At 36.6% G+C, this 17180-nt stretch overlaps 1 protein-coding gene across 1 annotated transcript in view; it reads right to left on the reverse strand.

Moving 5' to 3' along the window:
* Positions 1–16888, reverse strand: part of LOC139119995 (polycomb group RING finger protein 3-like) — an 81011-nt gene extending 64123 nt beyond the window's left edge. Inside the window, exon 1 of the mRNA XM_070683977.1 lies at positions 16759–16888. The gene's annotated coding sequence lies outside the window, so the exon portion shown is untranslated. The remainder of the gene's footprint in view (positions 1–16758) is intronic.
* Between the last annotated feature and the right edge of the window lie 292 nt (positions 16889–17180).

A 17180-nucleotide genomic window follows, 5' to 3' on the forward strand; every position in this document is an offset into this window, starting at 1 on the left:
GAAAAAAATCTCTGTATATTTCCTGCACATGCTCTGAAAATGGGTTTCGGAAAATTTACCTGAGGACTGTATGATATCTGATTTGCCTAAATCAAATGTGAATGACTCTCCACACTATAGAGATTAAGATATTCTGTAACACATTCTGAACGGAAATCATGCTCTTTGGCTGGACTGATACTAGATGTATTGTATTTTATGACAGACTTCTAAGCAAATAAAGCCTGCTCTGCAGACCATCCATAGGGCAAGCTGCTTACTATTTTATGAATTCGATCAGCACAAAAAATTTAATCATTGGAAGACACTCCAACGATTTTAGAGTCTATCCTCCCCACACCTGTATATTATTCGTAAAATTTACAAATATTGAAATGTTCAAGTGAATAGTGTAATAACTTCAAAATCATTCAAAATCAAAATCATATTTATACTGGCACTGAAGGGTGCAAGAGGTAATAAACTTCAGTTAACTGCCATAAATGGCAAACGCATAGTCACTCTGTAGATAAAACGATGGAAATCTTGGGTTGAATTCACGGTGTAGCAGTTGCAGAGCACTTGGAAATTGAGCCAATGCTACACAACATTGAAGTTGATATCCACAGGGACAATGAATATTTCAAGTGGTTTGCGGAAAATAATGATCAATTAGCAACTCATAAAGTGCACGCTATAAAAGCTTATGTATGAGGGGCACACCTTTTCAACTCTGTGCTTGAGAATTATTTTACTTGATCAGATTTCCAATATTAGGACATTAAGTTTTACTTCACTGTAATCTATAAGTAAATTTTTGATGCCGTTTGGAAAATCAATAGAATTGTTGCAGTGTGTATACATGGCAGAGCTACATGTATGGTTGGATTCTTGAAGCAGATTGCAAAACATTTCAAATGTACACAAGGAGACAAATTCATCATCCTCAGAAAGTCGTCTATCAAAAGTAGTGTCATAATTTGATGACTAGATGGACACTTCAATATTAAGGTACGATGTTTGCAATCCCTATTATAGAGTACAGGTAAGTGGAAAGTTTTTGAACAGTGACTGAACGACAAATCCATTCATACATGGCAAATACTGCCCGTGAAAATCAATCAGACCTTCCAAAATATCTAGGGACTGAACATGTCTGGTGAAGAATTAATTTAATGACTGCAAACAAGTTTTTTTTTATTTCAAACTAGAACACCTGCCTTTTTTTTCAAGTAACATAGTACTACTTAATTGTACCTATTACAGTAAGTTTGGCAGGTTTTCAAATCAAAATAACTGTCTATACTTTGTTATCTCACTACATCTAAAAAATACATTTCTCTTACCATAAATCATTCATGATACATAATACTCTACCTTCTGAGTACACTCCTAATGAAGTTTAATCCTCTTTTCTTCCTCTCTTGTGTTTAAACAGGAAGGAAATGTGGTTGTTTCTACCTTAGTCAGTGTCTAGGAGAAAAAAATCTGGACTTGTGGAGAATAAAAACCTGACCTAGTGATTTCACATTCAATCTGTGCAATCTCTGCCTTCATTTTGACTCAGTGTTGAACATACAGAGTTTCCTGCACGTTTCCAAATGCTACTTCACTGTAAAGTGTTTCACCTATATTTTTGGATTTGATAGTAAATATACTTGAGTCTGACCAGTCTTACAAACATTTCTAGTGCGAGTAACTAGGGTGAATCCAAAGCTTGTGAAGTTGACAGTAGATTCTGTACATAATAATGAAAACTAAACTGCATGTCACTGATGCTCCAATGAATGATCACTACTGACTTTCTTTCACTGACCAAGAAATTGAAGAATAAACACCGCACTTACATGTATAGGTAAATTTTTAGAGTAAAGTAAGCATGAAGGAAGCTGAAAAAGGTAGAATTCTGAAATAAAAAGCAGAAAAATCTGTACATGTCATCGACAACAAGCTAAGGAAAACATTTTGCACATTTATTTACAAATTTAACATCATTAGAGGGAACTCAATACCAATTTGTGTCGATGACTATGGTTGAGTGCACTTGACTAGCTAGAAGCAGGACAACCATGAAATTCATGCAAAGTCTGCCAGCTGAGAGCAAAGTGTGACAATAGACAGAAATTCAAGTAGAATGCTGCAGTACAGTGGGTGGCAAAACACATCCCATTGTGAGTGCACTGTTACAGCGGTTCTTCTGGACAATCAATGTCGGTGTGCTTGCTGGAGCCCCAAGTTGTACAAAAAACAGACCTTTCAAACATCAGTTGATTGGGAAATGCATAGCAAAGACATAATAAAAAGACGAAGGGCATTGATCTTACCTAGATGCATATGTGACATTAAAGTGAATACACACTGCCTTGTTATTGTAAATAATATATTCACAAATTAATGGGCATTATGTTAGAATCTGTAACATACATCATGACGGCACTTGACTCTACTGTTCCTTCAAATGTACAGTAAACACACTTACATTTCAAAAATACCCAGACAAAGTCCAGACACATGTTATTCGACATCTAATACAATGAAGCTGCCAAATGATTTGTCTTGTCGACATCGCCTTTTATTATCATTGCTGTGCAAATAACAAAGCTCAAAGTTGAACACAGAGGAGAAAACATTAATAAGACTGACAATCAAATGGAAACTTCTGACCTGTGCAGTTCATATTGTTATTTCACACATAAGTATCACACACAAGTAGTACTTTGGTGGGTCTAGTGACACTGCATTCAGCTGACTGATTTTGGCAAATTGCCAACACATCTTGATAACTGTTACAGCCTAAACTACCTGATATTGGCCTTTCAAGTTTACACTGGCACCTTTATCAGTTTATCTAAGGACACAATTCAGCAGGGATCCCTTGACTTTCAATAGAAAATTAACCATTCAACAACCATAAGTAGTTTAATTTGTTTATGACCATTTTATTGAAACAACACCCAGTAGGTAGGAGTTCTTCCCCTTTCACTGTGTGTTTTCTTACTTTATTTATTCCCAATTAGAGTAATTAAGCCAATTGTTAGATTTCTGTGTTTGCCAATGAAAACTCTGATTGATTTACCATGTGGAATGACTGCCCTATAAGCCCTTCCACTAACACAGGGTGTAGAAATTCAGAGATACATTTAGCTGCTTTTTTGCCAGCTGGAATTTGGTTTGTAGGACAGTATAGACAGAGATAAGAAACAGGGTTTATGACCACTTCAGAGATATTGCCATGAACACAAGTTCCCAACTGTCTACAAGTCCACTTCAAGCAAAGTTCAAAGGCATTTTCATCATATCATACTTAGTACACTTAAATGTTGTCAGAGATAATTTCATTTTCAGCATGCTTACATCACAATTGGTCATTCCCAATGACTCAAAGGGAAACAGTCGTCGGACCTGTGCCTGTACAAGTTTCTTGTTTACAAAAAATGTATTTCGTACATGATATCTAGCTGCACCTCATCATCATAGCTGCAACATTTAATTATACAATGCAGATTATGACAGACACGTCTTAACTTTCATCAATCACCATCGTACCTTGGATACAGTGTTTGCATTGGTCGTATGGGTCCCATACGACCTCTGAGTGCAGTTCGACGACTGTATCCCTTTTAATCACCATAGTTTTCCTCAAAACACCATAAATCAAGAACACCTAATTCTTGATCCCGAGGTTAAACTTGGGGACACACAAGACTTGGCATTCGTTGATTATTTCCGAAGACCACATCAGATCATTGATCATCATTGATTTTTACCATGCACATCAATTTTCTGCAAGAGTAAATCTGATGGACTTACATGGACATATTCTTTGACCTATTGTTCTAATTGAGTATCTAATTCATACTTTACAATCCTTTGTTTTCAAACGGAATTTTACAGTCAGGGAAACACTTGCTGTCATCTACTCTCACCAAGAATATCCTTCATATTAAAGGGGCGTATTTCCTTATATGGTACACATATGTGTGTACCCATCTAATTCCATCTAATTCACACCTTGCAAACCCTTTGACATCGTTTTCCAGAGAATTTGAATCAGTTGAAAATATTTGCTTTCTGTTTAATCTCTTCAGAAATATAGCTCTTTTAACCAAAATACTGTTTGACATAGTGCATGGACTTTATCATAAAAAATGTGCCACCTTTCATGAAGCCACAAAAACTGAGCCACCACAGTATTTGAAATCATTACTACATGTAAAATGTCATGTCAATGAAACTGGCTGGCAGTTGGAAACTAGAATAGAAGTGGCTCCATATGCTGTAAGAAGCAGCAAAAATAGACACAACATGCACACATGTGCACAGCAGTGTTAAAACCTTTAAACAATTTCATACAAGAGAGTACTAGTACTGTACCTCATGAATTTTGATATATTATGTACTTAGCAAAATGGACGGATGAAACATATACATTCTAATGTACCATTCTTAAATTTTGGACTCAGGAGGGTATAAAATTTCAAATATAAAGAAAACATACAATCATGTAGGTCTAGTATAGATCGCATCAGTTGAAATGTTGGCTATCAAAATGAAACCGCTTACATGTAATTATAGCATCCTTTAGAATCAGGCTTTTGGAATTATTTTTCTTCATCACAAACCAACTCAGACAAAACATGCAAAGTACAAGTATAACACTGAAAAAAACTGAAAAGGACACCCTGCAGAGAAACTGACCAAGGACAGCATAATTTTGTCACCATCATGATAAACAGCTGGCAGCTGACGATGGCATTGTCTGGCTTGGACAATAAGCGCGGCTGAAGTCTTACTTTAACTGTCGAACAAAACAGGCACAGAGGGTGTACTCTTTTGAAGAAGGAACCTCAGTACTTTGGTCTGCCAGGTGTTTGGGGACGTTCAGATGAATAAATCAGTTACTCAATGCAAGTACGTGGTTTCAGAAACATGGCCTTGAAATATCAGGACATAACTCCAGAGACTGCACTTCTCTGGCTTTCTATTTTCAGTTCTATTTAAAATGCAAATCATTTTGTAGTAGTTCACATACATCCACATGCTCAATCAGTTCAAAGCAGCTAGAAAGTTGACAGAAGTCCTGAATCTAAGTGCCCTAAATTGGTGATAGATGAACCATAGACACTGTTTATGGCTGAAAATTCAATGATGGATTGTGTATAATAATGGGGTTACACAAAACAACGCCATGTACATACATGGGCAGAGTAAGCCTCCATGAATGACATATTGGACTTTCCCACTGCTCATCAAATAGGTCATGCAGAGAGACCCATTCATACATGGCAACAACCCTACAACAGTTGTATTCTCTGAGAATAACATTGCCCTATCACTGTTCAGTTATAAAGATACTAATAGACAAAATAACACCAACCATTGAATCAGCAGAAAAGGCTGAGTTTACAATTCATCCAAACCAGATCAGAAGTGACACTGTACGTGATGTTCAATGGCTCACACACCATCTTCAACTGTTATAATCTACACAAATGCAATAAATGTATACATGGATGACTTTCTTGAAGCTGGTGAACTTCAAGAATGCACCAGCAAAGAGATACAAAACATCTTGCACAAAAATCAAACAGAACATTCTAGTGACATGCACGTTTCCATATGAAGTTTCTAGCCTGTTACAACAGGAATGATTGGGGGCATGCTAGGACTGCACAGAAATCCTACCTAGGTACATACTCTCCAAATTTCCACAATCTGCTTACATGATTTTACAGTACATTGCGTTTGTAATAGTTCTGTGAAACAGTGAGACGAGATCCATGCACTATTAAAGATACATTCAAACAATTTAATTCAAATAATTCTCACAATTCTAAAATTCATTTGATTTACAAAACCATGCTCATTTGATTTTGTTTATTCCAACTCATATGATTTCTATTTCCACCTTTCTCAAAGGCACACTACAAACATGGTCATTTTATTTCTGCTTGTATGACATTGATGCTGTGTTGTGAGATGTTGTATTATCTGCCCTCAAAAACCAACAATAATTGTTAATTCCAGCTCATGACCGTACACATACCACTTGAAACTAGATAGTGCCCTGAATACAATGTACGTACTGTACATTTTATAATTCCTTTGTGGTGACACTGACCTATAGACATAGTGAGAACTATATGAACCAACTGTCATAGTTGCTGTTCATTAAAGAACACGGAGGCAGGCTAAGGACAGGCAAATTTGCAGTGAGGAAGAAGTCCTATAAAATCTAGTTTGACTATCATATTTTCTCTAAGAAGTTGATAAAAAATGCAGATCTCATTAATTTTCAATCACCTGGAGTAGGTAAGCATGGATGTACTGATTACAGTTTATCAAATATGTGATGTCTGATGCCTCAGACAAGACGGCTCAGAGATACACGGTGGCCCTAAAACCATCAGCAGCTAAGCTTCCATACAGTTGTATGTACAAAGATTATGTTAGCCATGATTTGTTGAATGATTCAAACAAATGACAAGCTGCAGAGTAAACCTTGCTTTCATCATGAAAATGGCTGCTGGCAGAGATAGATTCACCTGCTGTAACTCTCAGTTCAGGAGGAAAGAGTTAGGAGGCTGCAACACTGTGAAGTATGGAGTGCTTGACCACTATTTCAGGCTCGTTTTTGTTGGTTTAAATTTTTGCTGGTAATGGTGGAAAAAGTACTGGCATTGTATTGAAGATGAATGCAGTGAAGTGGTGGGTATGAAAATGTCTATCCATTATTCCAGTCATATACCTTGTTCCAATCTAACCAAACAATTGGCACAGGCTCTTCATTCACCCTATGTTGACATGTCTATGTTGACATGTCAATGAAAAGTGCATTTTAGTGTTTTGTTTACAATACAATGATATGATTTCAAGGGCGTCTTTGGAATTGTTGGAAGTTAACCATGGATTGTCCTTGAATACTTGAGATGTTCAGAAGCAGTATTAAGCATTATGTCAAAATTAAGGTTATTATGAACATTCAGCCAAAACACTCTCTGAATACATCAATGTACAGATACCAGCTTTGCTTAAACCACTGTGGAAGATGGACAGTAGTGCCACACCCACCCATCTCTGCTGGGATTGTCTCTATTTTATCATGATGTCCTTGTCCCTGAGGGTTTGCTTTGGAAAGACTCGCCAATTATGCACACACTGAATCAGGCAGCCAAAAATAGCACCATTGCAATGTTTTTCTTTTGATCAGCTGTCTGCGTACAGGATTGCCCTATCATGCTTTACCATCAGAAATGGCTGAAGCAGCTTAACTGTCTAATGGTTGGTCAAAGTCAGCATAAAGTAATTTGTGTTTGATTATAATAGATCGTATAAAAAGTTTGCAACGGACACAAATCTGTGAAACTGTAGCCTACAATCTGGGGAGATTTTGCACTAACAGAAACTGAATCCTCTTTATATGAGAAAGTAGAATCCATGGTAACATCGTGTCATTTTAACTTCTCTAGAATTGATGACAAGACAAAGACCACTATATTTACATGCATCTGTGGACAACATTACTAATTTAAGATTTTTTTAGGAGCAGGAAAATAGAGTATGATGATGATAGTTAAGATTTTATTGTACAAAATGGCACTTAAAAATTCCTTTTTTTTTAAAATTACATTTACTGCAGTGCAAGGTAACAAAAGCTGCTGTGGACTTCTGTGCATATACTTTTGTTTCTGGTTCAGTAGGTATCTGGCAGTTGTAAATTCATAACCTACATGTACAGTAGTATCAATCAATATGATTAGATACCCATCCAGTCATACGGCGCTTACATCTTTTTCAATCACCATGGCAACTGATCAAATGGAAGATGAAACATTCTGCATAATTTCATTGCCAGTTGATCATTTTTGATTATATCACACTCAATGAAGATGAAGACAGAAGGACGATACTGAATCCTAGCTTTCATGTTGGAATAAGGGAATTAAAAATCATCAGTAATAACAGCCATGAGTACAGAATGCAGATGCCCAGACAACATTTCCACAATCCCATGTTGAGAAAATAATAGTATTCACTTCAAAGTCTATTCTTAACATTTCTGTCTCAAACATGGAGGATATGTTGATCGTACCGAGGTATAATATTAATAATTACAATCTGGGAAGGTTGATCAAAATGTGGATATTAATAGCTAATTTGATTTCAATTTATAGTCTTGTGAATTAATTGTTCCTGTTGGCCTTTTGAACTGTAAACTGCTTTCCTTGCGATATAGTGTGATCTGAATAACTTCTCGGCTGTTTTGTTTCACACACTTACAGTGAAGCTTTGGCAAGAATAGCATTAGAATCTTAGGATGACTGTCAATTTTCAAATTTCGCACATGTGCCATTGTCCTCCCCACCACTCTTTAATTTTGGTAAAACAATAGAAATTCTTTAACACAGCAATTCAATGAATTGTTATGCAAATTACCACAGTGCTATCAGAAATTCCTGAGAACACCAATGTACATGTCATATAACAGACATGATCAACTTACACTACCTGTTTTTAGGGTCTATGCGTACACACAACATATGTGACACAACATATTTCCTATGTAAACTGAAAAATGTATTTCAAAACTGACTTCAAATGTATTATGGAAATCTCTTATGTATATGTGCCTAGCAACAGTCGGCTAAGTGTCTCAGGGTACTTCAGCTGAATACCATGTTACTTGACAGTCTAGTTCTCAAACATACATGTACACGTACTGATTTTGGTACAAAGAATACAAATTATACTGAATACTTTCACAGATTCTTTAATAGTGGATATAAAACTCAGTATTGGCCATTCCATAAACTGAATGGAAAAATAAGAAACCATTGGACATTGAGTTAATTTGAAAATAACAATTTCCAGGGTAACTTTGGCTAATTTGAAATTCGTTACTATACTTCTAAATCCTGCCGCATCTATCTACCAGCAACTTTTTATACTAGCACATTGCGAAAATGTTTACACAAATCATTCAAACAACAAAACATGGAATCAAAGACAAATGACTGGAAGATGATTTAATGATATTTAATGACCAACCATAATCATTTTTATATTAGACAAAATGGAAACTACGTAGCATTCATATTTGATACAGTATAGTAATGTAATTGGGTGGCTTATAACCATGACAGTCAAATGTAAAAGACATAATAAATCTAAATGACCATGAGCTGAAATAATCTTAGAAATGCACACAATAAGCAAACCAAAATTGTGTATTTCATTCAGAATATTTCAATTTTGTCAGAGTGATGCATCTCATGGATGAAATATTATGGAGACACCTGTACACGGTCAAGTACTTGCTCTGTATAAAATTTACACCGAAATATACAATAGCTTCATGCAAGAAAGCTGACTTTCAGAACATTCTGAAAGTAAATCACCAAACTTTATCACTACTGGCGATGAATAATGATGGAAAATGCGCATGAAGTTGAAAGCTTCTTTGGTATTCCTAGAAGCAGCAAACTCTGTCAGTATTTTCTCCTTTGGTCATGCCTAACTCACAGCCAGTTGATCACTTGCGTATACAATCTAAGTACTGATCAAATCCAGCGGCAACATAGAGCACCAGCAGCACCACTTTCAACATTTTGAACAAACAAGAACCGATCAAATTAAAGCTACAGGCACAGCTGTATTAGACTCTTACTTGCCCAATGAGATTGGAAAATAACAAGAAAATCCACCATGTAATTGTGATTGGTCAATCCATTTCCGGGCTGACAAAAGATCATCAAAGCACAGGAGATCAGAGAAAGCAAATCAGATGGGATGCTGATTTACACAGACATTTAATACTGAGAAAAAACAATACTTCAGATCTGATAACCATACCAGGAAATACTACTATTACTTGTCAGATTGAGAAATCTTTGCTGTCTCTGATAACTCAAATTATTCATTGTGGAGTTGTGTATCAAATGTGCTTTTTCTTTATTCTAACAACACTATTCTTATCAAATCACTTTGACTTGGTGATTAAATATTTATAGGTCTGAAATGGCTGTTGACCACTGATGTATGCAATCCAGTTCTACAAATTTCAAAAATACACATGAAGTTTAACTAAAAATTATGTATTTACATGTACTGTATTCTAAATTCTCATTACAATTGGGGTGCACAACAAAGGACATAAGCCATATTTTCAGCGTAAAGCGTATAGCGTAAAGCTGAAAACATCAACATAAAATTTGTATCATGTTTACAACAAATCTTTTGACATCATCATGCTTTATGAAACTGTCGACATAAACTTGCAATTCTCTGCAGCTTGGAGGTTTTATTGCTAAACCTTTGTTTTGTTCCAACATTTTCACAAATTTACACAGCATGTTTGGTAGAGGAGGGAAACCAGTTCATTTCAACCATTAGTCTATGAATGAGGTTGGTATCAGTGGCACAATACAAGGTACAGTATTTCATGTTCAGTATTGAAAAACACCTTTGTCCTCTGAAGGAAGAGTAGCATGGAATGCACCATAGTATGGACAGCTGAAACAGCTATGTGGGTAAATGCAAATTTCATGTACAATACAGGAGACTTCTGAACTTGTAGTTTGACATGCAAAAACAGCCCCCTGAACAACATTCAACAGTAGCGGACACTGTAATCCAATGATCAATCTCGCCTTTCAACATGAAGATTTACAGATGACACAGAGGCAATCAAAAAAATCTTTGCAAACTAATCTGTTGCCTGAAAGGTATACACATTAATTGCAGAGAAAATCTGAATTACTGAAAGATTGGTTTCTGTATCTATCAGCTTTTGATGGTGCCCTCCTGTTAACTGTTGGACAGACACAGACATAATCTCACTCAGAACAATATGACAGTGTCAACAGTTCAGAAACTTGTGGCAATGGAAACTGCAACATTGATAAATGTGTCATCCATAGTGTATGTAGTGACACCTACGCACCAGCACTGTCATATCTCATCGGAAATGTCCATCGAAAGAGATCACATGCAATATGTTTCTAATTCAGATTACACCAAGAGTGTGTCATATCACTGATGTTACAAGTCTTCTTTCCGCAGCTCTCTCCCACTTGACAGGAGTTGTACTGGCCACTGGCAGATGACCATATCCATGAAATAGCTAAGTCTTGTCTGCTCTACCACACTGATGAATGGGACAGCAAACACCATTGAAAAGCCATCTTACAACTGATATGTCTAAACATGATACAGGAATATTAACTGCTTTAAAAAAATTTCCATCTTCATTTCATATGCGCAAAAACCTTCCTGATACACAGAAGGAAATATCTGCTGACTTATAAAGCTAAAATGTAAACAATTTTCACCAGGAAAATTTATATGTATATGCTATCATAGAGTTCAGATGTTCATCCATTAAAAAATTTTTATTTCATAAATGCCAGAAAACCTGATTAAACAGAAACCATACACCTCACTGTAATTGGCACAGAATCCTTCTCTTTGATAGACAATAAATAGAAGCAACTCAACAGAGATTTCCGCAAGCCAATGTGCGAGACAAAAGCAACAATTACAGGAGACCCTTGGTGCACAAGATAGGCTTGTAGAATTAACACATTCCATGTGTTCAACCCAGCATGAAAGTGAATTTAGAGTAACAAACATGGCTATTTTGGTATGCTAAAAGTAAATGATTTCAAAAATGTTAATTGTAGCAGTCATTTTTGTATCCTATGGATGATCATACAGGCCAATCAGTGATTATCCTATTGGTGACATAGAATCCGGCACAGCAAACATGTAACTGTTCATCAGACACTGGAATCAAAAACCTTTTTTTAGTAGGAATTTCTCATTAAAGCTTCTGACACAGTCATACACTGTACCTTGATGGTCTAATGACAAATTTACATTCTGTGTGCATGTTTGATAATACATGGTGGTATATTTTTGTCAGTCGTGATGCGCCTTGTGTCATTTAGTCATCAGGACAGTAATACAGACGTGGGTGAAACACATACATGTAACCAATGCTGATTATTTTTGTCAAATTATACTACATCGGAATCAGAAGATTGGAAAATCCATTCCACAGCTGTGGTAGTCAATCTGACAACTATAAGCTATGAACAGTAGTACAATGTGAGAGCACATTCGTCTTTGAGTCACACTCACTTTCAAAACCAAAGGTCCACTTTTCAAACCTACATTCTACTTTCAGTATTCCACCCACACATTGAATTTCAAATACTGCACATGTTGCTGTTGTCCTTCATACTGTTCATCCATCCAATATAAAAAGGCTACTCTGATTTGCTGGGTTCAACACTTAGAAACAATTTTACCTTTTCCACATTATTGCCTTACAGTACACATCATATTTACACTCTTGCTAAATCACCAAAGTCTGTTGTCAGGATTTCCTCTACCAAATCATTACAACTCAATGAATCACAATAAACAGGTTTAACATCCTAGGACTAAATAGCAGTAGGATTCACAAGATCTCCACACACAATAGACTTTCAATATCCACAAGAATGCTCTTGACACAATAGTTTAGGATCAAGAGATGGACAAAAATTCATGAGCAAAAGCCATGGTCAGGGTACACTGCACTGGTGTGCATGTGTATCTTACACTTCTACAGTTCGTTTACCCAAACCCAGATATCATTAATATTCTTCGTGTGTCCATATCAAAATGTATACGTCTCTGTCCTTTACTGTAATCTGGAGATATGACTGATAATGAACCATGTTGAGGTGTTTCATGAATTAGTCTGAAATGGCAATCCTGTTTGTACTCATTCCAACCTTAAAGTAACACTGACAAAGACTGTGTTTCAGTATATTCGCTGAGAACCAACTGAATTGACTGGGGAATGGTAAATTATTATCAACATATTATGACTTATTCCCTTTAGAATTAACAAAAACTGCTGACACCACTGAGTTTCCATGAAGAACAGACACATATTTTGTAAATACTGGCCAACACAAGGGCAGAATTAATGAGTTCAGAGTACCTCCACAAAGCCTTTCTATCAATTCTAGCACTTTCAATGCACAAGCTCCTTTCGAATACTCACCAACTTGTTAGAATATATTTCTGTATCAATCATATTTGTACACAAGAAATATGAACTACTTAATATGTAAACTTAGTACCAGCATACATGGGTACAGGACACAGGACATGCAGACAGCTGTACGCTAAACAAATACCAGTAGTTGCAAATACTCTCCACTAAGGGGTGGGTCACTGAACACTCACAGCCTGGCAACTGTAAAATGCAAAGAGAGCAGCCTGAAGCCCACTGTGTAGACTGTAACCTAGGTTGGTGTTCACTGGTCATATATCCATGATCATTTAACATGCTTTATTTAAATTTATGTTTTCATCCAATGAAAAGGGAAAAGAGGACATCCTTTATGTCATTTTGTCAGCACATGTGACAACATAGTGACATGGATCCCTGGGAGTTGAGAAAATAATCATGAAGGCAAAGATAACTAACATTGAAATGTCATAAATTCCTCACACTGAACACTGTAACCATACAAGCCAATAATTATAATTAGCATTATTCAGGCTGTTTCTAGTGATTTTTCATGGTAACTTTCAAGAGTTGTACCTTACTATTAAACTGTCAATTTTTACTTCCATTTTATAACCAGGTTTCTGCACGTTTTTGTCACACAAGTCAGTTATTCAGAGTCGTCACTTGTTTGTCAATGAGATCTATACAAATTAAATGCACACAGGTATTTAAATTAAAATCAATACATTCTCACAGCTACAAGGCTAAAATGATCATGGACTGCAAGGCTTTAATTTCAAGGCTGTCGGTATAATTTGCAAAGCAGAATGTCAACCTTGAAGTACTATAAGTTGCTGTAACACTACATAATTTACACAATTCAGATTTACATCCTCAGCAAATCTTCATCATGTCGGTTGAAAATCAAGCTACAAGGCTACATAAATATGGCAATATAAAACCGCTATCTTTGATTACCCAGCAACTATCCAAGCCCACTGAAAATGAAATTTGGAGAGATAATCTAATTCATGGTACTAGTGCAGATGAATGGACATTAACAATTCAGATTTTACTATAACATTAATTTAGAATTCTGATTAGCATATGCTCCTGCGCTGGTTTAGGTTTCAATGGAAGTAAGCCTCATTTAGAGAATTCAATTGACACTTACAGTTTGTTCTGTAATCTTATTCCAACAAAGGGGTTAACACACTCAGATTTTGAGCTTGTATTACACAGTCAACAGTATTGTGCAACTTAAGGAACACTTCTTTATCAGACAAAGCCAGCTGGAAATCGAAAGAGTCGATGGTGGAATCGACAGTCACGTTGCAATTATGCCTTTCAGATTTTTTCCAATTTCAACCCAGTATCCATTTTGCTGAATATTGCACGATTCAGTATAGTCAGCAATGTCTGCATTTTACACCTGCTACTTTGGGAAAGACAATATATGTCATGATTTGTGACAGCGTTGGCTTTGTTGGGGATGAAATTCAGCAGGTATGACAGTCACAAAGAGTGTAAGCAATTAGTCAATCCCTGGGGATAATAATGCTCTCTGCACACATCACCGCACAATTGCCCAAGTGGTACACTCTACAATGCAGAGCAGACACACTGAAAAAGGGGGGAAATTTGCACAGTTTCAGTGTGACCCCTGATTTATGCTACTTGCCTTATTGCATACATGTTATAAGGCATGCACATGCAATAGATCTAAAACAATTTTCATAAAAATAAATAATAATAATTATACATTTTTATCTAAACCATTATTTCAAAGCATACGGCAACTGCCGCTGCATTCTACTATTCTAGTCTTTGCTCTGGATTGGCACAAATTTACTTTACATTTTTACATGTATAGACTATAATAAGATTATGCATATCTTTCAATGTATATAGATAGTACTATATGATTATGCTTGTCTTTCAATGCACATGGCCAATATTTGTGTTCTCTCTCTCTCTCTCTCTCTCTCTCTCGCTCAAACGACCATGGAGACGAGTGATATTCTATGCCATTTCACCCAAACCTCTAAAATACAGGCAACAAGCTCCCTACACCAACACACATTTTCTTTTTCTTAAATTTAGCACATAAAAGACATGCAAGCCTTTTATGAGGAACATTTCCCTTGAGGTTATACAGTTGGCTGTTTTCTCCTGAATATTAATGACCCCAAATACCATACCATTGTTTCTTTGAAGGCAACAGTTTTACTGGTGAAAGCCCCCTCACATGCACAGTCACCGTTCCATATCAATCCATAGATTGTGCAGTAAAGTACATGTACATGGAATGACCAGGCTTTATACTGAGAAGAGAAAATACTTGATTTCTGGCAGGGGACCAGGATGAAATCTTTCCAAGGGGAGCCTGTGACCCTGTCGGAGGCCATAGGGAGATTTGCTCCTTTGTACTTATGCTAATATAACGATATAGGTATTCCTTGTTGCTCACTGGGCGAGGTTCTGAGTTCCAAAATTTTACAATCAGATCTTGCTTTACCTTAGAAACAAAATAGGTCCTAATTAATTCTTGATGGAACTGTGGAAACAATGCTGTAATAAATACTACTAATTAGTGTCGAAAACCCCAAATCTTTCACATTCTTGTTCACAGATATCCACTTTGCTCTGCCAATCCTATGTGATCACATGGATACTGGAATTTGGTATAACTACTTTTCACTTTAAAAACTAGAATAAACACAAAATGCCTCCATATCGAGATGAAATCGCTCTAGTAATGGAAATTATTATTTTCAAAATCCCTATCCTCGTTTGTCTTGCTTGGTTAATATGTTCCAAATTAGGTACGGGCAAAAATGAAATGACGTATGTCATTCAGTGAATTGGCACAACAATTTGGAGAAAACTGCAAAAAATTTATTGTCTATTTGCTGCATGTGGGATTTATTTATACATCCTTCCTTCTTCCTCATCCAGAAACTCTTTTAAGTTTTATCGAAAGAGATCCACATTTTAATGTGTTCAGGATACTGGTAGTTCTTTGCACCATGACTTCCAGATGCAATTTTCATTGTTATATTAAACTTTTGGGTCCTCAAGATTAAATTTTCGAGGTGAAATAATGAAGTTCTCTAAAATCTAGAAGACACGCAAATCTTAACTTTGACGCCCAATTCTTTTTTCCACACAAATTTTGTTTCATTTCGTGCATACACACAGCTGAAAGTTCCTTGTGAACTGTAGGGAAATGGAAGCGCTTTGAAGTCACAATCTCCAGGCTACAAGCACCACTTCACGAAATGTTTGCCTGTCTCAAAGCCAACCAACACCCCTCCCGACCCTAGGGACTCGTCCCTTACCTAATTCCCCTACACTGCCGATGCCAGGCTATAAGCAATATGAAATAAAGAAACACAACTTCACGTTCGTCCATTTACTATCGGCCGACACTGTAGATTCCTTTCGGCTTTTCCACTCTCGGCAAAAATTGTTTTACTTTTGGTAAATGATTTTTCATATAATTTTCATCTTTTAACACTAGTGGTCAATCCGACCAGCCTGAATGGACTGACGTCAAATTCGGGTAAATTGACTGGGACTCATTTAGAACTCATAAAAAAGTACAATGGAATTTGTCAACCATCAAATCCCCCACTCCACATGAAAAGCTTCGGTGTGGCTGTACAGAAAATCGAGACACCCTTATTTTTGACGAGCTCCCTCGGCAATATACGTCCAAAGAACGTCATAAAAACACACAGATGCTTGCTACTTATATAGTTTCATACCTTGGAGTTACTTCTGAGACGAAACTCTGCCAGAAATCCAAAATATTCCGGTATTTTCCAAGAGAAGAGAGACGCTCAGCGCGTTGAATTAAAGAGAGAAGTACTCTGATGTCTGTGTGTCGTGTCAGGCAGCCGGCGTCGAGAGTCTGTCAATCATGCCCTTCCGTGGGCGGAGCTAGCCTTACCAAGTCCGCCTACTTTGATGCACTACCTTGCGTGCACTGTTTTTCAGGAATAGATATTTCCTTTACACCCAGTAGTTGTACGTATACGTCAGAAATTACGAGAGAACGAAGTCTCACAACAAATCGAGGGGGAAAAAACAAGAAGCGTTTTGGTGTCGTGTTTAGATGAAGAGCTTCCCCGAGGCTGACGTCAAATTAGCCGTTAAATTTGTGCGTCGATGTTGATTTTTTTTTTAA

The sequence above is a fragment of the Ptychodera flava genome, chromosome 20, assembly GCF_041260155.1.
Source record: "Ptychodera flava strain L36383 chromosome 20, AS_Pfla_20210202, whole genome shotgun sequence".
Classification (NCBI taxonomy): Eukaryota; Metazoa; Hemichordata; class Enteropneusta; family Ptychoderidae; genus Ptychodera; species Ptychodera flava.